The sequence below is a fragment of the Talpa europaea genome, assembly GCF_964194135.1.
Source record: "Talpa europaea genome assembly, chromosome: 10".
NCBI lineage: Eukaryota > Metazoa > Chordata > Mammalia > Eulipotyphla > Talpidae > Talpa > Talpa europaea.
Genome location: NC_140077.1, coordinates 31,947,176 through 31,971,440, shown reverse-complemented (window position 1 = coordinate 31,971,440; position 24,265 = coordinate 31,947,176). Strand labels below are relative to the sequence as shown.

General features: G+C 49.3%; 1 protein-coding gene across 1 annotated transcript in view; it reads right to left on the bottom strand.

Moving 5' to 3' along the window:
- Positions 1-24,265, bottom strand: part of GRID1 (glutamate ionotropic receptor delta type subunit 1) — a gene marked incomplete at both ends in the record, with an annotated part of 601,422 nt that overhangs the window by 421,055 nt on the left and 156,102 nt on the right. The gene's annotated exons all lie outside the window — the stretch shown is intronic.

The window sequence follows — 24,265 nt, the reverse complement described above, 5'->3', positions numbered from 1 at the left end:
ATGCTTAGATGCTTCATGGCTCTCCCCCGCCCCCATAGTCTATGAGGAACCCATTGAGTAAAAGGAAGCCAGAGAAGTTGAGCCTCTCCATCAACATCATACAGCAAGCATAAGAAGTATCCTATCTCTATGCTTTGAGAAAGTTCTGAGTATTTTCCTGCACTTCTCTCTAATTTAAGTAAAATCCCAAAGAAAATCCATCAATAGAAAATTTCCTTACCCAAAACTGCCAAGTTTGAATTTCCAAGGTATCCCAAAGATGATAACCTCTTTGTTAACACCACAGTCAAATGACCTCCCTTCATGGCATGGCAGATCCTATGCCACACAGAGTACAAACACTAGAATAATCAAGGGCACTTACTTAGCTGGGTATGATGCTAAGATGCCATGCATTTCACATATATATGCCTCATTTAATTCCCTGATATCTTTCCCAGGGTCATCAAGCCAGTAAGGATTGGGGTTCAAATCCAAAGCCAGAGCTCTCCAACCAGCCAGAGACACCTGGGAAGGTACCAGAAGAGGCAAGTCTGTGCCCCCAGCCATGTGCAGATGCTGAGCTGGGTGCCCAGCATACCCAATTCATCAAGCCTTCAGCACTCCTAGAAAACTGCCAGATTATGCCCATTTCACAGATGAGTCTCCAGCTCAGAACAGAGCTTAGATTCACCCCACATCCATCTATTGTCAGAGGTTCTGCTCTTCTGTGCCACATCAAATGTGAGACTTGAAGGTGGCGGCCAGGCCTACTCCCCACCCAGCCCAGGTCTATGAAGAGGCCACTCCAGGCACACCACACAGCACGTTGGTCAAGTGCCGGAGCCTGGCTTTTAAGAATGGCAAGAAAATGAAATGTGATGCATGCCATTACCAGCTGTTAATTTGCAATCAGTATTAATAACTGACATTACACAGTGAAATGCGCCATCTTCATTAATTCTGTAAATTATCATTGACGAGAAGCCCATGCTCCTGGGAACTGCAGTCCCGACTGGGATGTTTAGAAGCAACCCTGGGCTGGATAACAAACCTACTGGCCTGCCAGAGGGACACCAAGGGAAGCCACCTGCTGACCACACTCCCTGCTCACCTGGGAGGGAGCCAGAGGGAGTCCGGTGTGTGCCCAAGTTCACCTCACACTCAGACTTCCCCCAAGCGCATGCCTGGTGCCTCACATGAGGCCATGCCCTTTATGAAGGTGAGAAAGACGGATCAGACCCTGATGGAGCAGACATGGAGGTCAAAGGGAAGCAGACAAGCAAGCAAGAGGCAGGCAAGGAGCTGCTGAAGTGCACAGGGAGAAGTCTGCTGCCGGGGGAGAGGAGAGGCTGCCTGGGAGAGGAAGCCTTCCGGGACTGAGCACAGGAGCAGGACCTGAGAACAAAGCTGTCTTTCCTGGGCAGACAAGAGAGAGAGAGAACACCGGGGCAAGAGGGGCATCATGAAGGGAATGGGGGCTGTCGTGTGTCCCCAAGGAGAATGGCCACGGTGTCATTCTTGGGACTGACAAGAAAGCAGCAAGATAGGAGGAAAGGACTTCAAAATGACCTGAGGATCAACAGAACAGGGTCTGTGGCCCACCAGGTCCACCCCGCCCCCCCCTTCAAGTCAACCTCTGAGCAGAGGAAGGACCCAGGGGCAGCAAAGTCAGTGAGTGCACTGGAGGCAGCCGGAGCCCCATGTGCCCGAGCACCCTCCATGGCCAGAGCCACACTGTCTGAGCAGCTGCTTCCAGGCTCTCACGGGGGCCTTTCCAGTGTAAGGCTGTGGGTCCCACCTAGGAGAAAGAGGTGGGCTTTGAGCCCCACCCCTGGACATGGGTTCATCTGTGTTGCCATCTCTGGCCTGGGTCTGTCTCCTGAGCTCGCTGCACCTCATTTACCACCTCTGTGAAGTGGGCAGGACAGGGTAGTATCACTGTGACAAACAAGTGGGACAATGGGCACAAAGCACCTGCCACAGGGTCTGAGTGCAGGGAGAGCTCGGAGCAGAGGCCACCTCTCAGCAACATGGCTACTGCCACCCCCCTTTTCTGCTCCCCGCCAGCTCTGGTGCCGCAATCCTCATCTCCACAGCTTCCATTGACCTCATGACAAATGTTCTTTTACTTATGTATTTAATTTACATAATTACTCTGATATTGACTCGGGTTTAATTTGTTTCCTCTGAAACTTGGCTTTGAAAAGACAGTACCAGCCAGAGCCAGCAGAGAAGCACAGTAAGGGGTGCCAATGCCACCGCCCATCTCTGCCCCCCCATGCCACTTCTGCATAAGGACCCAGACCTCCCAAGTGGACCTGCACTTCCCTATGCCAGACGGATGGGGGTCAGGGTGCCAGGTTGCTGTAAGTACCCATCCCAGGAGCAATTCTGCCAGGCAGAGAGGGAAGTGTGGGCAGTGCCGGGGGGGGAAGAAGGGTGGACCCTCTGCTTGGGGAGCACTGGAGAAGGAGCCAGAAGTCAGGTGGGTGTGCAGATGGCACTGCCAGTGTCCCTTTCAGTGCAACAGAGAGTGGGGATGCCAGGGGTACCCTGCGGATAAGGCTACAGTCCAAGGCGGGGTTGACCACAGTGGACACAGACATTGTCCCTCAGATGGAAGAAAGACATTGATTTTGAAAAACCTATTTGGCAGTTCTGAAAGAGGGAAGTGACCTGGAGGACAAAAATTCAGAATTCATCATAAGCCAAGGCCATGGCCCAGGCAGAACTCAGTGAAGCCAGAACTCAGGCGGGACAGCAGGTGGAGAGGAGGGCCTTTAGCTACAGAGAAGGAAGGTGGGGAAGGATTAAGGTAGGACAGACCCTGGGTTATGCTTAGTAGGGCTGCTGGATGGGAAACCGATAACAAGGGACAGGAAGGAAGGAGGGGCAGGGGATGGGGGTTCAGTCCTGGGAGGACAGCTGCTCTGCCCCAGGTCTGATGTGGGATACACAGGAATGCCACCTCCCCGCCCCACCCCTGCCTGCACACTGCACACACATATACACATGCACTTACATGTTCATACTCACAAACAGGCTCACTCGTGTTCCTCCTTGCACACCCACATTCACACCAACACTTGTTCACACATATACACACTTGCACAATGGTGCTTACACACACTCATGCACACAATGGTGTGCTGGAACCAGCTAGTACCCCTTCCTGTTTAATTTTCAGGAATTTTGTGAAAATTTCAAAGAAAATTATGCCGGTTATTAAACACTATAAATAATATAAATTTATAATTAAACAATTTATATCATAAACAAAATTGATAAATGCACAAAGCTCATTGCTTCCTAATTATCTTGTTGCATGTTACTATTATCTGTGCTCATGAGGCTATTAATGTCTATTATATCTAAAATACCACGTAACGGTGTGTCATCCCTCTTCAGCTCCACTTTCGGTGACATCATGATGCTCAAAAACTGCTACCGTGGGAGTATTTACACCCCAGAAACCAGTAACACTAAACATCGGGGCTTTAGGTTTTCTTGGAGAGCTGATTGTTAAACACTTACCAGCATGCCACGCCTCAGTAAACTCACACTTTCACAAACCCTCACTCACATGCTCACCTGCACCCACACTTACCACTCACACATGCACTCACCCCCACATTAACACACACACTGTACTCACCTTACACTTGCCCATGCACACACATCCACACAATACTCTCTCACTCTCTTACACGCGCACTTTCATCTCCCCTAACCTCACACCGATGGTTGCAAACCACACCCAGGCCTGTGTAAGAAGAAGAGTGGAGGCTGCCCTGAGGCTGAAGGAACTGCTTGTTGGCTCCCTTGGACTCTCCAGGGCATCACTTCGGTAATTAAAAGCAGGATGATGGCAGAGATCTGTCACATCAGGCAGGTGGTCAGCAAAGCCTGGGAGCTCTGCAAGGCTAGAACGACACAGCTGGATATCCCCACCCCGGCAGAGGCAGTCAGGTCACCCTGGAAACAGACACTGGGGACCCCACGCAGCCCTACTTTCAAAACATGTCTTCTAAATCTCTAAATTAAACCCACATCTATAATAATTAAGAGTCTGGCTCCACAGGCCTAATAGGACTGCTGGCCCATCCATCACAAGCTAGATAACTCCCACCAGAACTTCTTGGGCCAGATTACAAATGGGACTCTGGGTGGGGGCAAGGGAGGCAGGGTATTATCCTGAAATGTAATTTGAAATTTCTTTCCAAAATACCATCCTGAAGCTGGTCCATCACATGCTCACACCAGCCAGGACCTGCCACACCTGAGGACTGGACCATGGGGCCCTCCGTCACTAGACACTGGAAGGTCCTGGTAAAACCAGGGTTGCTCCAGGGCTGTGAGGAAAAGGAGGACCACTAGACTAATAGTTTGATTGGTGCCAGGGTTTTTGGCCTCAGGGACGAAAACATGGCTGCCAGGGCCAATACCAAGAGCAGAAGCCCTTCCAGAAAGGGCATGGGACTGGAAGGGTGGGGGAGGAGCCCCCATTTATGGAGCACCCTCTCTGTGCTGTCCCCACGCACTCTCATTCATGTACACGTCACAGCAAGCCTGGGGTGGGGGTGGTGGTGATATTAGTATTCCTGGCTTAGCAACTAGAAAGCTGGAGCCCAGAGAGCACCTCCACTCTGGATCCTTGAGAAATAAAAACCAACCCAGGAAGGTCTGACTGCACCTCACTCCACTGCCTCCAGAAGTGTGAGCACAACAGAGCCTAGCTGTCTGTTGTGTAGGAGGACCCCTGACTCGAGGGTGTGACTCAAACCTGGCCTCAATACCCAAGGTATTCTGGACAGTCACCCAGCTCAATAAAGCCACAGGGGAGAAATGTGTGAATTAACCAAGGAAAGGCCAGTCTCTGTTCAAGGATGGGAGTCAGGTTGAAGAAAACCCTCCCAGTTGGATGCAGAAACCCCCGCTGGGGCTGGGTCATGCGAGCTGGAGAAGTGGGCTGACAGGGCTGCTGGGTTGGCCAGGAATGTAGGCCTCTGCCCACAGATTCCTCTAGGAGCAGAAGCCTTGGAGGATCCCCTGGCACTACACCAGGCACTGTGCCCAGTGAGCCCTCCCCAGCTCATCTACACACCCAGCAACCCCGGAAGAACAGTTCTATTATTATCTCCATTTTACAGACAGCAAAATGGAGACTCAGAGAGGTAAGAGCTATAGAGCCATGATTCCAACGCCCCTGCCCTTGGCCTGTCTGCTTCATGGGGACGTATCTGGCACACAGAAATCCCTCATTATTACTAACTCTGGTCCTCCAGGAAAATCGATAATCAAAAATCAACCTGCCCTCTGCCCAGTGCCCCCCTCCCCCCCGGGAACTGCCCTGCGGAGGCCCTGGGACTGAGTCACCCCACTTGCAACCTAAGGCTCAGCCTTCTTGTCATCGCCCCACTGGGTGGGCTGCGACCTGCCATCCTCCGCAACAGCAGAAACCTGGGGCACCAAACAGGCTTTCAAAACCCACAGCTGCCTTTTTCACTAACTTTGCAAGAGTAATCCGAGATGCAGATTCTGACTCTGAGTCAGTTTTCCTTGCCGTTATAGTGATTTCCAGTTTAGAAGGAAATGAGCACCCCAGAAAGCATTTAGAATTAATCCTACCACTCTAGAGTAGCAATAAAAATCCGTTAGGAATGAAATATTTGCAGCTCATCGCAAGCCGTGTCGCCGGGAGAAAAGAGAGATCCAATTGCCGGTCTCTTGGCACGGGTTCCTGGGCACGGAGAGATGTCAAAGCTGCAGGGGCAGCCCCCCTTCTCATCTCCACTTCCCTGCCCTTTTCCTCCGACTACATACATCAGTATAATCGAAGGTCAGGTTAGCAGTGCTTGGGGCTCTCTTGAGGAGAGGGGGTGGACAGCATAGGTGGGAGGAGAGTCAAGAATCTCAGGCGGGGTTTAGCGTGTACCCCTGAGGATCTGCTGCACACAATGCAGGCCTGGCAAAGACAGGGAGGCAGGGAAACATTAGGAGAATGAGAGTGGGACAAGGAGTTCGAGGACAGCCAAGTCTGCAGGTGGATAAGGCCAAGCCCCTGACACACACAGGGTGTTGTCCAGCCAGTGTTCTGACCTCACCTTCTCCCAGAAGCCAGGAGGTCAGGACCTGGAGAATGCCACTCACATGTTTGCCCCAGACCCTTTACACAGGCAGAATTGGGATGTCAGAGGTCAAGACCAGCATGGGATCCTGGAGGGAAAGAAAAAAACTGGTTCTTAGGTGATGGTGTTATCGCAGTAACCCCTACAGCCAGGGATGAGAGCAGCTGGCCCCAGCGGCGGGAGGTTCCTTTTGCTGGGATTCTGCAGTGAGCACCATACTCTCTTGGAGGTACTTATCAAGATCCTCTCTCCCCTCAATGATAGTGTTCAGCCTTGTGGCCTCAAATACCATCCACACCTGACTTACAGCACTACCCTGGACTCTGCCAGGATTTCCCAAATCATCTCTCCGTGTGGAAACAGGCATTTTCAAACTTAACCCAGCATGAATGGGCCTATCAACTGTCAATCTCCATCCAGCTCTGCCCACTCCAATAAACATCACAACCATCCAGTTGCTCAAGTCAAAAGCCTGGGAGTCATCCTGGAGGTCACCCTCCTCCTGATTCCTCACCTACAATTCACAACCTCTCCTCCCCCTTGCCACTGCCATCACCCTGGTTCACCCACCGCCATCTCTCTTAGAGACTATTCTGATAGCCTCCAACCTGACCTCCTGGCCTCCATTTTTACCCTCCTTCAGCTTCTCCACACAGCAGACAGTGACTTTTCAAAACATGAAATAGACAGGTCTCTGCCTTGCTTAAAAACCCACCAGTGACCAGTCCCACAGCACACTTAGAAAACCACCTCAACTCCTCACTCAGGACTCAAAAGAGTTCATGTGACATAGCCCCTAACTTAATCTCTAACCAACTTCTTTCTCTCCCCTCCTGCCCACCACCCAGCTACATGGTCCCACTTTTTCCTTTCAGAAAACTCCAGGTTCAGGCCATCTCCGGAGTTGCACACTTACTGTTCCCTCTGCTGGAAAGCTCTTCCCCAGTCTCACCTCACTGCCTCCTTCAGTGCAGTGTATTCTTGATTTCAGCTGTCAGGTAGCTCATTACTACCCCTCCCGTGACTCTCTGCCACAACCCTGGCCTCCCTCATAACACGTCTTGTCTGAAATGATCATCTGCACTGATCTGGCATCGTGTCTTATCCTCCACTCTGTGCCAGGACCCAAAGCAGAGCCTGGCACATAGCAAGCACTTTCCAGAGGTTACCCTGTGACCCAGGTTAAATTTAGGGGCAGCATGTGGCAGTGGAGAGAGCCCAGGCTTGGGACTAGACTGCTCAGGGTTTAAAGTCAGCTCAGCTCCTCCTGGCCATGTGATCTTGGGTAAGTCACTTCAAACCTTTTCTCATCTAGTGATGAGCATAGTAATACCTACTTTTGAGGAGTTGCTGCTGGGATGAAATGAGGTAGCAATGCAAAATCCTTGGAATGAACTCAGCGAGTAGTCATTATTTCTATTAATACCAATCACACTTAACAATCACAGCAGCTGTAAATATACCTGTGTGAAAATTGGAACCACAAAGATGATGTGTGAGCAGGGAAGAGGTTAAAAACACACAGACATGGGGGCCTTCCTGGTGGTGCAAGGGGTTAAGACGCAACCTATGAAGCTGTCCGCAGCCTCAGCAGCATGAGTTCAATCCCCAATCAGGGAGCAACTCACATGGCGCAGCAGACCTCTCCTGACTCACCCGCTGTTCCCCTCAGCAGTGAACTTCGGTCAATCCACCTGTTCTGTTCCCCACTCTGTCTCTGGTGAATCCTCTCACCACCACCACCACCACCCCCCCAGCACCTCTGGCCTGCACCCCAGCCCTTGTATAAATAAATAAATAAATCTTTTTAAAAAATGAGTTGAAATTTATAAAAAAAATAAACACACACATAGAGATATGAGGCCTCCAACATGTGTCAGGCACCTGCAGACCCAGGAGGCACAGAGACGAGCAGGCATGAGTGCTATGCTCGAGGTGCTGGCGGGTGGGGGAGAAGCCAGCCAGACATGGAAATGCTGCATCAGGTGATAAAATTAAGAATATACTAAAGGCACAAGTAAAGCTATGAGAGCACTTGAGACTGTCTCACCTTCATGGAAGATTCATGGAGGAGGGGCGATGAGACAGACGATGGATGTAGGGCTCTTGTTCTGGGACTGAGCCTTGACCCTACTCCAACCCTGCAGTTCCGGGGAGCCTGCCATCATTGGCCCCTGCTCCCAACACAGTTCAGGAGAGGGAGGGCACAGAGTCTGGCCTAGACTTTTTTGAGACCTCTTAGGTCTCTTGAGACCTAGGACAGGTAAGCCTGATAGTACAAAGCTCACCAGGTGAGGCTCAGGAAGTGAGAGCTGCTGTGTCTCTTGCCCTAGGGAGGAACCAGGCAGAGGGGATTAGCCAATGTGCAGAGGGAGGCAGAAGGGGAAGGGCACAGAGAAAGCTTTGGCCACATACCAAGGAGTGGGCTTAGGTGACTGTGGGGCCGGCAAGTCTGAAATCTGCAGGGCAGGCGGGCAGGCTGGGAAACCTGACGGGAGCTGAAGCTGCAGTATGAAAGCAGAATTCCTTCTTCCACAGAGGAGGTTTGGGCTGTAAGGTTTTCAACCAATTGGATGGGACCCGCTCAGATTATCAAAGATAATCTCCTTTTTAAGGTCAACTGATTATAGAGTTAGCCCCATCTAAGTATTACCTTCACAGCAACACCTAGATCAGAGTTTAAACAACTGAGTACCATCACTGAACACACTGACACAGCCTACTAGCCATGGAAGGAATTAAGAAGAATGTCTTTGGAGGAAGCAGTAAATACTGATGACACTTTCAAGACATCCAGCTTCGAGGAAAGATGGGTGCTTAGAGGAGAGGCAGGAGGGCAAATAAGAAGTGGGATTCTTTCATGCTCTTTATGGAGGTAGGAGAAATGAGTGGAAATGACAAGAAACTGAGAAACTGGTCTAAGGGGCAAGCCCAAGAGCAGAGATAAGAACCACGCAGTTTTTATTAGCCATTGCACCAGGGTGGTGGTCAAAATCCACACCATCGGCCCAGTACAGACACCAAGCAGCCTGAAGGGATGCTGGACCCTGTGAATTTTGAGTGAATCTGCTCTAAATCCTTGCCACATCACCCAGTAGGGAGGCAAAGTCACCCCAATATTGCGGGCAAGGAAATGGCAGGCCAGAGATGCTCAGCAGCCTAAGGAGGCTCCACTGCTGGGAAGCTACCAACTTGGATACATGAAAGGAGGAGGAGAAGGTGGGGGCATGTACTGGGTACTGCATTCTACTTGGTGTGGGACCTCTGTTTTCTCTCCTGCTAGACTGGAATAAGAGGCAGTTGGCCCTGAGGCCCAGGGCTCTTGAGCCTCTGAAATCTTGGCCAGAGAAGCAGCACTCCGCACAGCTCTGCAAAGGGCCTCTAGCCCCGCAAGTTCAGACACACTGTGGGTCTTTCAAGGTACCCTGTGTCCAAGTTTGGAGCCCACAGGCCAGGGAGATGATGAAGGCCTGCCATGCTTAATGCTTTTACTCCTTAAAGCACAATCGATGGTGTTCTTCCCAACAGGAAGCTCAGCTTCCTCCAGGGCATTTCCCTGTGTTGTTTTCATGGAAGAAAGCAGAGGGCAAGGCCAGGGAGTGAAAGCGAGGTTACCCTAGGGATAAGCTGGAAATCTGTGCAGCTTACAAATGTAAGTGGATAGCAAGCAATCAATAAAGTCGTCCATCATCATCCTCTCCTTAGTTATCAGTGGGTAGAAGCATCCCGGGACCACCCATTCTCATGGGGCCTACAGGGTACTGAATCCCCACCACCAGGGAAGTTCTCTCAGTCTGACTCCCAGCTGCCCTCACAGGTTGGCTGGGTGCCTCCCAGAGGGGTACCGTAGCCCTGAAGCATGGACTAGGGAGCCTAGATGGTAACACTATCCCAAGGAGCCAGCCCAAGGCAGGAAGTGTTCTTGGGATTTGCTACCACATCAGTTAATGTCACCCCAATTTAGCCATTCACCTAAAGAAGAGGCTGCCCACACAGCCTATCTCTGCCAGTCTCGTCCCCCAACACACCCATGTTCACAAGCCTTGAGGCCCCCTGGACCCTACAGAAAATAATTCGCTTCTCCTAAGTTGAGGCTGAGTGTCCAGACTGCGAATGGGCCTGACCTGAGAGTCTCAGGGCTCCAGACCTCCCTCAGTGTTGGTTCCATTACCATCTACTGAGGTGCCTCTAACTTCTCTAGCCCTGGGTTTCCCTACCAATAAATCCACTGATTGAAATAAAAAGGGAATGACATCTACACTACAGGGTTACCGTGAGAATTGGGCAAACAACCTCAAGCACACAATGTGTAGATGCCCGGTAAACGGCAGCTATAAGGTCCATCACCCCAGACTCACCCACCTGACCCCTGAGAAAGAGGTGGGTGTTCCTCACCCCATCTGCTCTGGCTTTTATGGACACCCCCTCTCCTGACCTTTCCCAGATTTCTCTGTCTGGTAGGATTCAGCTGCAGCCTCCTGCCCCACCACAACGCACTCCTAGAGAGAAAAGGCACTTGTATGAATCAGAGGCACAAAAAAGATGGGAACTACATCCAAACAGTGTTGGATAACCACAATGCAAGAGGGTAGGAGTCAGGTGCTAGAGACGTAACTGAGGATTTTGTGCAGCAAATGCAAAGCTAAAAAATGGGGCTGTTTCCCAGTAAGACTACAAGCTGTGAGAAGACAGAGGATGGATGACTCTGAGCAAGGTACAAGCCCCATGTGGCCACTAAGCACTTACAATCTGGCCAGTTCAATTAAGACAGGCCCTCCATGTAAAATAAACATCTAATTCCAAAGACTTAGGGCAAAACAAAAAGATTATAATATACTTCTTTAATAATTTTTTGTTGATTACATGTTGATGAACAATAATGGACTAAATGAATGTCCTCAGCAAAAATAAAATATATTAATTCACCTGGATCTTTCTACTTGTTAAATTTTAAATTATACATGTGGTTCACATTATATCTCTGTTAAGCATCATTAAGGCAGATTCTTGTCTATTGCTCAGGACACTACCTCGCTTGGTGTGGTTTTGATAGTTGGGAGAGGAAAAGTGATTAAATCAGTGGTTAAATATATAAAAGAGTGGTTAAATCAGTTCCACTTCTTGACATGGGACACTTCGCTGAACCTCTCTCTTCCTCTGTGCTTCATCTATAGAACAGAGATAATAATAGGAGCAAATTCAGAGGACTTCTAAGAAAATTAGATGAATTAACCTAAGAAAAGGAAGTAGATCAGCACTAGCATATCATGAGTGCCGAACTGACTCTATCAACATCATCATCACCATCATTGTCATCATCACCACCACCATCATCACTGCTACCACTATCATCACCACTATCACCAGTGCCATCACCACCATCAACACATGGGTGAAAGCACACTTGTCCATATCTCCAGGACTCAAATTCCTAAACTGGGGGATCAGGCTAGGTTAGTTCTGATTTCCACACACAGGTACTAGCAAAGGTACTATGCCCAGTCTTGCCAAAATCCCTGATTGAAGATGAAGGTAACTGCAGGTGCCCACTCTGAGCCCGTCCTCCCTCCTAGCAAGCATACTTCTCCAAATCACACATTCCATCTCAATGGAATTCCCAACTTAGTCCAGTCCACTTACTCTGCCCCTGCTCTCCCAGCCACCATATCTCCTACAGCCCAACCCGGGCACTTCCTCTTGCAAATAACTCTATAGAACTATGACACCAATAGTTTACACAACCAGGTCGACAGGGAAGAAGTTCAATGAGTACTTTCTGGCATTCAGAGAGAAGGGAAGAAGGAGGCATAGTTAACTAAGGATCTGAAATCCAGGATCTAGCAATCTACTAGTGGTCCCCATTCTCCAGCCTGAGTGTCTGCCCACAACTCTGCTCCCAGAGTTCTGAGCAGAGAGCAGCTCATCAGTAGAAATCCACAGTGTTACCCAGAGAAGAAATCCACCAGCAAGCATTGAGGGTCTACCACACTAAGCCCTCTCAGCAAACCTTCCACATGGAAGTAAGCACCTTCAGTTCCTAGATCAGCAGCCTGAGGCTCAGAGAGGTGAATTAACTCACCTTGGGTCTCACAGCGCATAGATGGGGAAGCAGGGAATGTTATCAAATGGAGTCCTGCCCACTGTCAGGCCACAGAGCACACTGGGAATCAAAGCATCATTATTCATAGAGGCCAAAGTCTTCATCGATATCACAACATCTGTTTGGAAACTCCTCTCAGTGCTCAAGAACCAGGGAGTTCTTGTTAAGAAGTGTTTGCCCAGCTGGCTCTCAGGAAAGTGGTGCGACCATCCAAGGCTTCCTGCCTCTCAACTGTCACCGCCAGCAATGACAGGCATGCTGACGACACAAAGCTTAGCAAAAGCCACAGTCACACAAAAGCCCCCTCACCTAGCCACCAGACCCCATGACCTAGAGAAACTGTGTGAGCCCACTCTTCAAGTATACTCAAGAGTATAAGGAGGGAAACAAATTCTGGGCCATGGTCTGACATGCTACAGGTGGCTTGGGAAACAAGGGTATTTTTACACTAGGATTTCTGAAGTTTCATGAGGAAGGTGACCTAAGAGGGAAGTTGGGACACCTGGAGACATAACTAGGCCTGAGAAGCTGAGCAAGGATGGGCAATTTCAGCTTCACCCCACTGGTGAAGTTCTCTGTACCAGGTGCTGGGGCAAGTGGTTGACATGTATTACCCCTCTGAGCCATCCTGGCTCCCATGAGACGTGTCCTCGCTCATTTCACAGATGAGAACCCTGAGGCTCAGAGACTGCATCAACAGCTATGCGGGGCCCTGAGGGAGCACTTCCTAGGGCATGAGGGCCTGCATGGTGTCCAGGAGGGCTGTGTTTGTATCAGCCAGAATTCACCTTCCCAAAGTGCTGCAAAATGCTCCTCAGCCATGTCACCTGCTTCTTGGCAGGGCGTTCATCATAAGAGGCAGCAATGACCTGCTGGCTGATTTGCCCACATAGAGCTGGTAAGCAGGTAATGGTGGTCACAAAGGAACTGGATCACAGAGAGGCCAGGGTGGAAGAATTGATAATAACATCTCTATCCACTTGGAAGCCAAGAGGAAAATCAAACAAAAATTACATCCAGCTTCTTCGTGCTAAAACCAAATCAATAGAGAAGGCAGAAAAACAACTGTGTTTTATTTTCTACAAACTTCCAATTGTCACACTCTGTTCACAGGAGGAAAATGCTGGCCCAGTCACACAGGAAGTGCTCCTGGCGGCTGACTGAAGTCAGCCCTGTACTGGGAGTTAGCAGGACACATCGCCAGACATGCCTTCATGTCTGGTATTATTTTATTTCTAATTAAAATTAAATGTTAAAGGAGTAGAAGTCTTCTGGTGTTAGCAGTTTATCCAAGTAGAATTGGTGTCCTGGGCAGCAAGGCCCAGGGCGGTCAAGGGGAAAAGGTATGGCCATCACAGGGAGGGAACTGCCCCAGCAGCAGAGACTACAAAAGGGCAAAACCATGGGCCATCATCACTGTGCCCTACTGAGGCCCAGAGATATCATCTTTCCCAGACCCAGAAGATATCCCAGCAGAACAGCTGCTGTAGCCCCACAACCCCAAGCCCAGTCAGTCAATCCCAGCTTCAGCCCTTTAAGAAGGCCAAGAAAACAGTGCTATCTACCAGGCTCCAGGCTGGGCGGGATGGTGGCTACACAGTGCACCCCTCCCAAATGGTCCTTTTCAACTGCCCTGCAGGGTCAGCAGCATTCAGAACTCCTTGGGGGAAGGACCTTTCCAAGGCCCCTGGCATTGTCTGTGAACTCTGCCAGGCAGAGAGAAAAAGAAGCAAATCTTTGAGTTGGATCCTCCCCAGCCATTTCTGCCCTTGGCCTGGGGTCTCTCCATCTGCGGGACAGTGGTCATCTGACGTAAGGGAAGCCAGGGTGGAGCAGCAGGGTGAGGATGAGAGCAGAGCACCTCTGATCTCTCTCCTGATCTCTGATCAGCTCCTGTCCTGTTCTCTGCTCACAACCCCTCCACCCCGACTCCATGCTGACCTGCCTGGTCTGCTCACACCTGCTCAGTCTGCCTTTGGAGTTAAGGCTGCCTTTCTCTGCTAAAGGCTGACTTCATCTCCTCATCCACCCCTCTTCACCTCCATACCCTGCCCTGCCCCTGCCCTGTCCTGCCTTGTGAAGCTGAGGAAGTGCACATGCTCAGCTGGGCAGGCAGGGGCCCCAACCGACACCCATTCTCTCCATTCCCCTTGCCTTTCCTCTTCCCACTTCTTAATCTGCACCATCACAACCCTCGGTGGGCACCTTTTCAAAGATGAAGGAATTGAGGTTCCGAGTGGTGAATGATGGGTCCACGCCCCTCAGTTTGGATTGGCAGAAGATACTCTCAGGCCTGGGCAGACAGGTGCTAATGCGAAGCCTCCCTGCCGGTCACCGGCCCCAATCCTGGGGAAAGTCAGGTGTCTGGACACAGAGCCCATTGGCATGTTTCTGTTTTCATGGCCTTCGTCTAAGTATATAAGCAAAGACCCTTCCCTCCCATCACCAGATGCAGCCTCACCCCCTCCAGAGCCCTGGAGATCCTCTCTTCTCCACTGCCCAACACCCAGCCTGTATGTGCTGAGGAACAAGCAGCCCACACAACACCCCCCCAGCACCACATGTAAAAAGGGCACCACGTCTTTATGCTTTTGTAAGATGGCCCCCAAGATCCTGCTCATGCACAGGAAACCCTCCATTTCTGAAAACTGGATTTGCCAAACTGGGAATGGAAATTGGATTTGAATCACTATATACCTTACTTAAAGAAAGCTCCTGAAAACTAAAAAGATGGTCAGGTTTATGTTGCTGTGATAAAATGCTTTTCTCTAGGGTGCCCAACTACCTTTTGCCCTTTGTTTTCAAATGAGAGATGATATACACTTTGCTGTTTCCTGACCCCCCACACACAGACGCATACCTGGAGGACTCACTGGGGAGAGAAGGAAAAAGCCCCACCCGCTGAGTCCCTGCTTGATGATGGGACAGTGGAGGTCAAGCACCTGTAGTTTCTAATTTTCTTTCCAGAGACGTATTATTATCCTGACTGAATTGCTAAGAGGATGAAGAGTGGTCCCAGGATCCTGGCTGGTGACAGCTACCACAGAGCCTCAAGCGTCCCCTGGCACCAGGCACACCATCACCTCGGAAGGCACTGGGGAGGTCCCTGCACCACCCAGTCCTGCTCACCCTTCTTTATGCCACCCAGTCCCTACTGCCCAGATAGGGGCCAGTTGGTGAGACAAACTCCACAGCACTTTTGCAGACGCACAAGGCCAAGCAGAGTAGGAGGGACTGTGTGAGCTCAGTGAATAGATTACCCGCTTCAATTATTTTATCTAACGATGACATTTGTACTGTAAAAGTCAGCACAAAAATCAATGAGTTTTAAAGGACAAAATCTGGGGGAGGCTCCAGCCCAGCGACCTGGAACAGCAGCCCAGGAACCAAAAGGAAAGTTCAGAACTTGGGGGTGAGGGGGTGGAGGAGGGAGTCTCCCAGGATGCCAGAGCCTGGGTGGCCCTCCCACACTGGCACCCTGGAGCAGAGTAAGGAAAGTTCAGGGCTGAGGTTCAGCCCTGTGCCTTCCAGTTTAGACAAATATGTACTGAGTAGCATCTGTGTTCCCAGCAGCCAGTTCAACACAAAGGAAGAGTACCTGTCCATACCCAGCATAGTGGAGAGACAAATACGTCATTAAACTGATAATCACGCAAATAGTTGCATTACAATTTAAAAAGGTAAAGTTTAGCTACTCAGAAGGTTCAGGGAGGAACTCCTGCTAAAGCTTAGAGGGAGATTTGCCAGAGATACAAGGAACAGTATTAGGGCAGATGGAAGAGAAAAAAAAAAAAAAAAAACAGAAAGAGGGACCTTGGTTTCCTCAGGGGCCTAAAGAGAAGTCCCTTCCTCCAATCCATTCAATCCTACACTAACTCAATGCCACCTTGGAGACTGAGGGGTAAGGAATAAAGTTGGGGGACAGTCTTCCTCCCTGCACATCAGCAGCATTGGGAGGAGGCAGTTACGTGGGCAGTAGCATAAGGTATGCATGGACATGCAACGAGCAGAAGACAGCTGAGTCCAAAAGCCAGGGAGAAGGCACAAAGAACAATAGACAGAGGCAAATGAGGGGTAATGGGTGGAAAGTCATTACCTGGAAGATGTCAATGTCAATGTCAGGGCTGTCCCCAGCTGGCCTACTATGTAACCCCAGAGGCAGTCTGGGTACCCACAGAACATCTGTGAGGGGTTTCCACTGGCCCATCTCTGTCCAACAGAAGGAAAAATTACTCCATGATCCTGGAGGTTTGCTCGTGGTGCTAATTTCCTACTCTCCTTGATTACATCCTGGGGGTCAGGGGCGTGAGCGGGCAGAGAGCCCTGGAGAAGAAGTAGGTCTGAGACAAGTTGAAAAGGAATGGTCATGATGGAGTAGTGGCAGGTTCCTGCATTGCTCAGGCTTGAATTTGTTCAGGATATGCCAGAATAGTCCCCTTTTTGTATGAAGGGCCAGGCTAAGTCCACACCAAGGAGGAGAGGCATGCTTTTTGTGCCACCCCAAAGGGCAGGGCCTAGTATTGCTTGCTGGTTTCCTGGAGACAGTGGGCTAGGGAGAAAAGTGGGGGGATACAAAACATCAGTATAGATGCAAGGGCCAAGAGTTGGTTCCAGGTCCAAGGCTACAGACAGCCCCATGGCTGGAACAACCTCTGAAAAGGGAGATCCAACATGGAGTTCAGGATGAGGCTCAGGGTTAGATCAGGGGTGAGGAGAGGCATTAAGTTTGGGGTTAGTTTAAGGGTTGGGTTTAGGATGAGTATTAGACTTGGGTTGAGAGTAAGGGGAACCTTCATCCCTTCCTTTATTCCTCAATGGTAAGTGTATGTCCATCTCAGGCCACATCAGGGGAGAAAGTACAGGGCATTTAGTACTGCAGGGTCAGGAGGGACTGTGAGTTGCTGGCAGTGTCAGGAAATAACTCATCCACAGGAACTGACATTTCACAGGCCCTGGGATTCAAGGGGTGAGACCCACCTCCCTCTGACACCCATAGAAATCCTGCACAGAGCAGCAGCTCCCTCCACATTCAGATAAGGCTCATGCGGTGTTGATTGGATATTAGCGCAAAGGGAGCTGCCAGAGCACTGAAGACACAGGAAAACATTTCACGCTTCATTGTGCCTAAGCTAACTATGCAGTAAATACAACCCATGGATGTGTCCCATCCTCAGCAGTCCTTTTTACCACTGTCACCATCTCAGCATTTATTGAGCCTCGAGTCGAGTTTTCCTGGGGCTTTCCCTATGTTTTCTCACTTTGTTTTCATGAGAACTCCACATGCCGCTGTCCCATTCTGCAGATGAGCACACTGCGGCACAGAAAGGAGAAGCAACTGAGCCAGAGCAGGCCCAGCCTCCACCAGGCACCAAAAGGGAAGATCAATCTGCACGCCTCAGGTACTGAAGTGACTGGAGAGAAAGAACATGGGCCTTGGGATCCAAGACAAATCTTTGCCTGGGTATTAATGGGCTATGTGACCTTGAACAGGGATTGAACCACTCTGAGCTTCATCTCCACCTCTGGAAAGTGGGCACAGCCACATCTTCCTCACCAGGCTGGTGTGTGGAGGCACTAAGACCAGGCAGGCTAGGTAAAGTGCCCTGGTCCATCCCAACATGGACAGGCCCTGCCTCAGCAGGCAGCTGAGTTCCCCTAGGGGGCATCCCAGCCCCAATATTGGAACACCTCACGTTTGGTCCCAAGAGAATCGCCAGAGCCCTGCTGAGACAGCAGCCAAAAAGTGTGGCACTAACTGCCCTTGACCCTGTGAATCTACACTTCCTCAGATGCCCCAGCCCAGGGGCAGTCCCAGAAAACCCAAGGGTCAGTGGCAGGTCAGGCCCCGCTGCCAGGGAAAGATATACACCAATACAGAGTGACCCTCACTCACACAGTGACTTTCTGCCCCATCCACTGATCCAGCGGGACAGAGCAGCAGAGAGACCTGGGGAAGGTGTGCATCAGAGGGAGGGGAGCCATGGGAATGTAGCAATGTTCAAGGCCCAAAAGCCAGAAAGTGTGAGCTGGGCTTTGGGAGTCAGCTCAACTCGTTGGGAAGGGAGGTCAAGAGAGAAGAAGGAGCAGGCCCATAGCTCCAGCTGGCCCCACCCCTGCTCCCAGTCTAACCTCCTCCCACATGGGTGCCCATGAGCTGAGGCTTGCAGGCATTTCAGGGAGGCTGCGGGACATGGGCTCTGACACAGTGGCCTGAGAGGCTTTCATGCAGTGATTCAGGCCAGCCCATCTGGGAGCTAGATCTAACTGCAGTACAGACTTGAGTCAGACCTGTGGTGTCAGTCACACCAGGCAGAAAGGACCACAGTGTTCTCTGGTAACACTGTTCTGAGAAAGCTAAGTACCCAAGCTGTGATGGCTCTGGGCTTGGACATGCAGAAAAACACAAGCCTGTTGGGCTCATCCAGACATCCTGGGGCAGTGGTGCGCTAGTGAAAGTTTAACAGTTGCTGATAGAGGATAGATGAGCAGACTTACACAAGCACATACCTGATTTGCAGTTTTTGCTTATTTCCACAGTGTAAATACTTTCTCTGTGGCCACTTTCAAGCTACCAAAGTGACATCTCTGAGCATGGATTTAGGAAGTTGGTTGGTATAAGTACTGTCCAGCACAGCCCCAAGGGCACACACACACGTGCTTCATTCTATTTTAGATGTATGGAGGGATTGTCACCCAGGGAAAAATGGGGATGAGAGCAAAAAGAGACCTTAGGGAATGTGAACAGGTAGGTCCAGGGAGTTAGAGAAGTTCTAAAGTCCTCCAGCAGCAATCCAGGCTGGGATTTCTGGAACATAGGCCCTCCCAAGCTAAGTAAAGACCCCAGTTCTAGAAGCAAAACTCCACCATATCCAGTAGGAAGAACCACGTGAAACCACCCCTTCCCAAGAGACTTGCTGCAGAAACAACCCAGTGGCCACCCATGCGGTTCAGCCTGGTGCTTCTGAAGATGTTTCTTCTTTGAGGTACAATCACCTCATGTCCAATTGCTTAGAACTGGTTGGAGCGGGCAGGGGAGCTGCTGCAGGGGGAGGCAGGAGAGGAGTCCACAGTGGTCTCAGGCACCTAACCCTCTGGTTCTGAATCAGCATTGCTGAGGACAATGATTAATGAAAGTCAAATTTCCCAAGCCCCCTCTCCCAGGAAGTCTCCAGGCAATCCTAGGTTTTGAGGGAATCAAGGAGTCAAAAAGGGTGATGACATCTAATCCAGCACCCCTGGCTCTGTCCTGGCCCAAGAATTGGTTTCCTGTACAGCTCATCCAGAGCAGCTGTGGGATCACCTCCACAGTATCCTATCACCCCTGCCTGAGCCAGGAGGCACATGATGTGGTTCTGACAGGCTCTCCAACCCACTGTCTGCCTGTCCTTAGATGTATCCCCCACTCCCAGTTTACTGCCCTACAGAATGGAGCTATAACAGCCCCCCTGTTGGAATGAGGTCTGAAGCCTGCAGGAGATAGTACACCTGCCTCCAGAGAACCCTGCCCCAGGGGAAACTGACACCCTGTTTTTGATGAATGGGCCTCCCATCTCTAGAAACAGGCAAACCACAAAGCAGCAGGCTGGGAAGGGCCCACGGCTGAGCAAAACCTCCCTGTTGTCACACTCACACCCGCACTAGAGCCAGAGGACAATGGCTGACATGTTTGGTTGACAAAGGAGGAAGAGTCCTGCCCGAGGATGCGTCAGAGCAGAAGGGAAGCTATTCTGGTGCATGTTCTAAAAGCTGAATGGATTATTGGACCTGTGCTTCCCATCTATTTTCAGTAGAATGCCAAACAGTTTAAAATAGCATGTTTACTCACAGGTTTTCCTCTACACGCAAGTCAAGAGAAATGTTTACCTTCTGTGCTTCCTCCTCCCACTAATTAAGTACTCTTGATGTTCCTGCCTTCACATCTCCCATTTGGTTATCTTCCCTGTGACACACAGTGGTTCTCAAATTCGGCTGCATATTATCAATAGAATTACCCCAATGCTTTTAATAATCTCTATCCTCTGTACAATTACATCAGCGCATCTATAGGCACCAGTTCTTTGGTCAAAATCCCAAGGGAGGGGCCTCCCCTGGTGGCACAGTGGCTGAGCGCTGGGCTGCAAGGCTGCCGCAGCCTCTGCAGCGCAGGTTCAGCCCGCAGCCTCTGCAGCGCCAGTTCGATCCCCGGCCACCGGCAAGGGTCCCACATGGTACAACAGACCTCTCCTGCCATGCCCGCTGCTCCCCTCAGCAGTGTGTTTTGTCAGTCTGCCTGCTCTGCTCCTCGCTCTGGCTCTGGTGAATCCTCTCATGCTCCCACACTTCTGACTGTACCCAGTGCTTGTATAAATGAATGGATAAATCTTAAAAAAAAAAAAAAAAACAAGGGATTTCAATATGAATATTAAAGCATAGTCCCACTATGGGAAGTATACTTCACCCAGCCAGGGCAGCAAAAGCTTAAGTTAAAAAGATACTACTCATTCACCCCTTACTCCAAGGAATGACCAGAGGAGGGAACTGAGGCAAGCAGAAATTGCTCAGGCCTCCTGCTTTGTGTCCAGAGATTTGGTCTCAGAGCTGGAACATGAAACCTGGAACTCAGCAGGCCTGAATTACCAACACCACAGCCAATTCTCAGTCATGTCTGCAGGTCAGGTGTCCCTCTCATACCATTTAGTCCATTAAGGGATTATTGAAGGAAGAGAGATGAATTAGGAGATAGCGAATCCATTAGATTCACTACTAACTGGCTTTATAACTATTAATGGAGGTGAGAATCTAAAGGGTGAAGTTTTCCCAACATTCAGATGTTTGTTTATGTTCCACAAGCTGAAAAGTGTGGGCACGGGAGCAGGGAGGTAATAGGACAGAGGTAAGGTGCAAGAAAATCCCACCTGTAGGCAGCTCGAAGTATCTTCTTTAAAAAAGATTTTTTTTAAAGATTAATTTTATTTATACAAGAGCTGGGGTACAGGCCAGAGGTGCGGGAGAGTGAGAGGATTCACCAGAGACAAAGCGGGGAGCAGAACAGGCAGATGGACCAAAAGCACTGCTGAGGGGAGCAGCGGGTGAGACAGAAGAGGTCTGCCATGCCATGTGGGTAGCTCCCTGGCTGGCCAGGATTTTTTAAGACCAAAAATTGGGATTGATATGAATAAGCTATTTTAGGGCTGCTAAGGAGACTTTTCAGGCCAATGTATGGTCATTAAGACCTTCAGATGGCAACCTTTCTTAATCCACTGGCTGGCAGAGTTTTCATAGCATGATACATATTAAATATTTCAGAGAGTAAATGCTGGAGGAAAATGCTCCCCTTCGATTTCAGTAAAACTTCTAGAACTAGAAACCCTATGTGACATGCCAGGTCCTCTTCTAGACATTTTACAGTCAGTATTATATTTCATCCTTAACTCAACTCTGTGAGGTGGGTGTTTTTTGTTTTCAAACAGCTTTACTGAGATATCGTTTACACACTACAAGATTCATCTGTTTCAAGTGTACAATCTGAAGGTTTTTGTTACATTCACTGTTGTGTTGCCATCACCACCACCTAATTTTAGAGCATTCCCATCATCTTAAAAAGAAACCTCATGTCTATTAGCAATTGTTTCCTGCAATGGTGTGAATGTCTGTGCCCCGCCCCGCCCCACCCCTTGCAAATTCATATGCAAAGTCCTAATGAGCTGGTACTGGGAGGTTATTAGGTCATGAGGATAGAGCCGGTATCTGAGATCAGTGTTCTTATTTTTAAAAGACTCCATGGAGCTCCTCATCCTCTCCCACCATGTGCGGACACAGTGAGAAGACAGCTGTCTACAAACAAGAATCTGTCAACACCACCATCCTGGACCAACCAGACTCCAGAACTCTGAGAAAGAAATGTTATTTATATGGTTTATGTGATATTTTGTTATTGCAGCTCAACATGACCGAGACACTCCTGTAGCCCTCATCTGCACAGCACAACAGTCCCTAGAGTCCACTTTCTGTCTCCAAGGATTTGGCTACTCAGGGACATTTCCTATAAGTGGAATCATATAATATGTGATATTTTATGACAGTCTCCTTTCACTTAATGTTTTCGAGGCTGTCACATTGTAGCATTTTCAGAACTTCAACCCTTTTTGTGACTGAATAATTTTCCATTGTATGGGTATACAGTAGGTTCAATCTTTACACTCATTTTGCTGATGGGGGGTTACTACACAAAGTCAGAGGATGAGGATGTGCAGAGTCAGGGAGACTGCTTGCAGAGCCCACATTTAATCCTCTATGAATTGTCCACCACAAATTACTGGCCTATTTAATCCCATGGTATAAATCATTGTCTTGCAAAAAAATACTATGACTATATTATATACATGTAATCTTGCAGAAGTATCCAGGGATAAAAAGCAAGCTGTCTAGGAGACTCAACTGATAGTTTCCTGTTCTCATTAATATTTGCTCATTACTTATCCATTCATCCTACCATCTGCTCCTCTCTAGCAGACAAGTGAAAACAGCATCTAGGATTCCACAAAAGTTAGAGCATAAACCTAAAATAAAAAAACAATATTCCTTACATAACCAGAGAAATATTGCCATCATATGATTTTATTTTACTTTTCATTATGGGAAATCTTAACCATGAAGAAAGAGTAATGAGCCCCTATGTATCTATTACTCAGCTTCCAATTTACTACCTATACTTCACCCACCCCAAAATGATTTTGAAAGGCTCACTCCCATCCTAATTATCCACAAGCAAATAATTCAGTTGTATCTCTAAAAGACGAAAAAAAAAAAAAACCCCACATAGACATAAACACAATGCCCAGACTATATCTAAAAAAGTGAATGATCCCTTAGTATCTTCCAATATCCAGCCAATATGCAAATTTCCCAAGGGTCTCAGAATATTTTTTCAAATCAGCATTCTAATAAAGTTCATTACAAACAGCCAATTGTTTTATATATTTCTTAGTCCCTTAAGTCTAAACTCTTCCCCTGTGCTGCTTTTTCTCCACTAAAGCAGCACATCAGTGTTCCATGCATCCTCCAACAACCATGAAGTTATAGAAATACATGTGTGTAAATGTGTGCATATGTGGGGGTGTTAGATATGTAGCAATGCAGATGTCAATGCAGATGTAGACAAAGTGCCTCCAAGTGTTCACTGGGGGTTCTCTGCATATCTCTGCCCCTTTCCTCACTCACTTACTACCCAAGGTCAATGCCTCTCCTTCCCCACCCTCATTGAAGAGGAGGAGAGGGGAAACTGAAAGAAAGCGCTGACCTAAGTTTGAGAAGATTTAGTGCCAGTTTTTTCTTTTTTCCCTTGTGAGATTCTAGATAGTTCAGTCTGGGGGAAAGTGAGAGCAAAGATCAAGGGAAGCTAAAAAAGCAAATGGGAAAGAAAGGGATAAAAGACTGGGCAAAACTTTCCGTATGAGGAAAGTCTGTTCTTCATTGAAGCAGAAATTATTGTTCCCATCTTACAGACGAGCAACTAAGGCTCAGAGGAGTCACAAAATGTTCCTAAAGTCCTATATTTAGTTAGTGGCAAAGCATGCAGGCTCCTACTATGTGTGATGCTGTATACCCAGAGGATGCAGCACCCATGCCCAGGTGGGCTAGGGCTCCTCAAATCCTGACCTAGTGGGCCCTGAGTCCTGCAAACAAGTGTATACCTGTATAAGTGTCTGTGTGTTTGGGGGTATCAGTCGGGGTAAAGAGGGGAAGCAAAGGCCAGGAGCTAGGAAGGTCCCGAGGCAGCATCCTTAACTTGCATCCACTCTTTGGATCATGCAAGTCCGCCTGGGGCCAGGATGGATGAGTGCATACTGCCCCCACCTCCTGTGAATGAATTACCAACCCTGCCTCCTCCTTCTCCTAGCTCCCATGCTGGCCCACGAGCCACTGCCCAGCTTCTGAACCTGCCTCTGGCTTGTCCCTGACTGCTTGACCCTTCTTCTGCAGGAGCTGGTGGCTTGCACTGGCCTTGGTCCATGGTCTGCACTCTGCTAGTAAGCCCACCAGCCTTCAAATGTCACACCCTGAGTAGGGGGTGGTA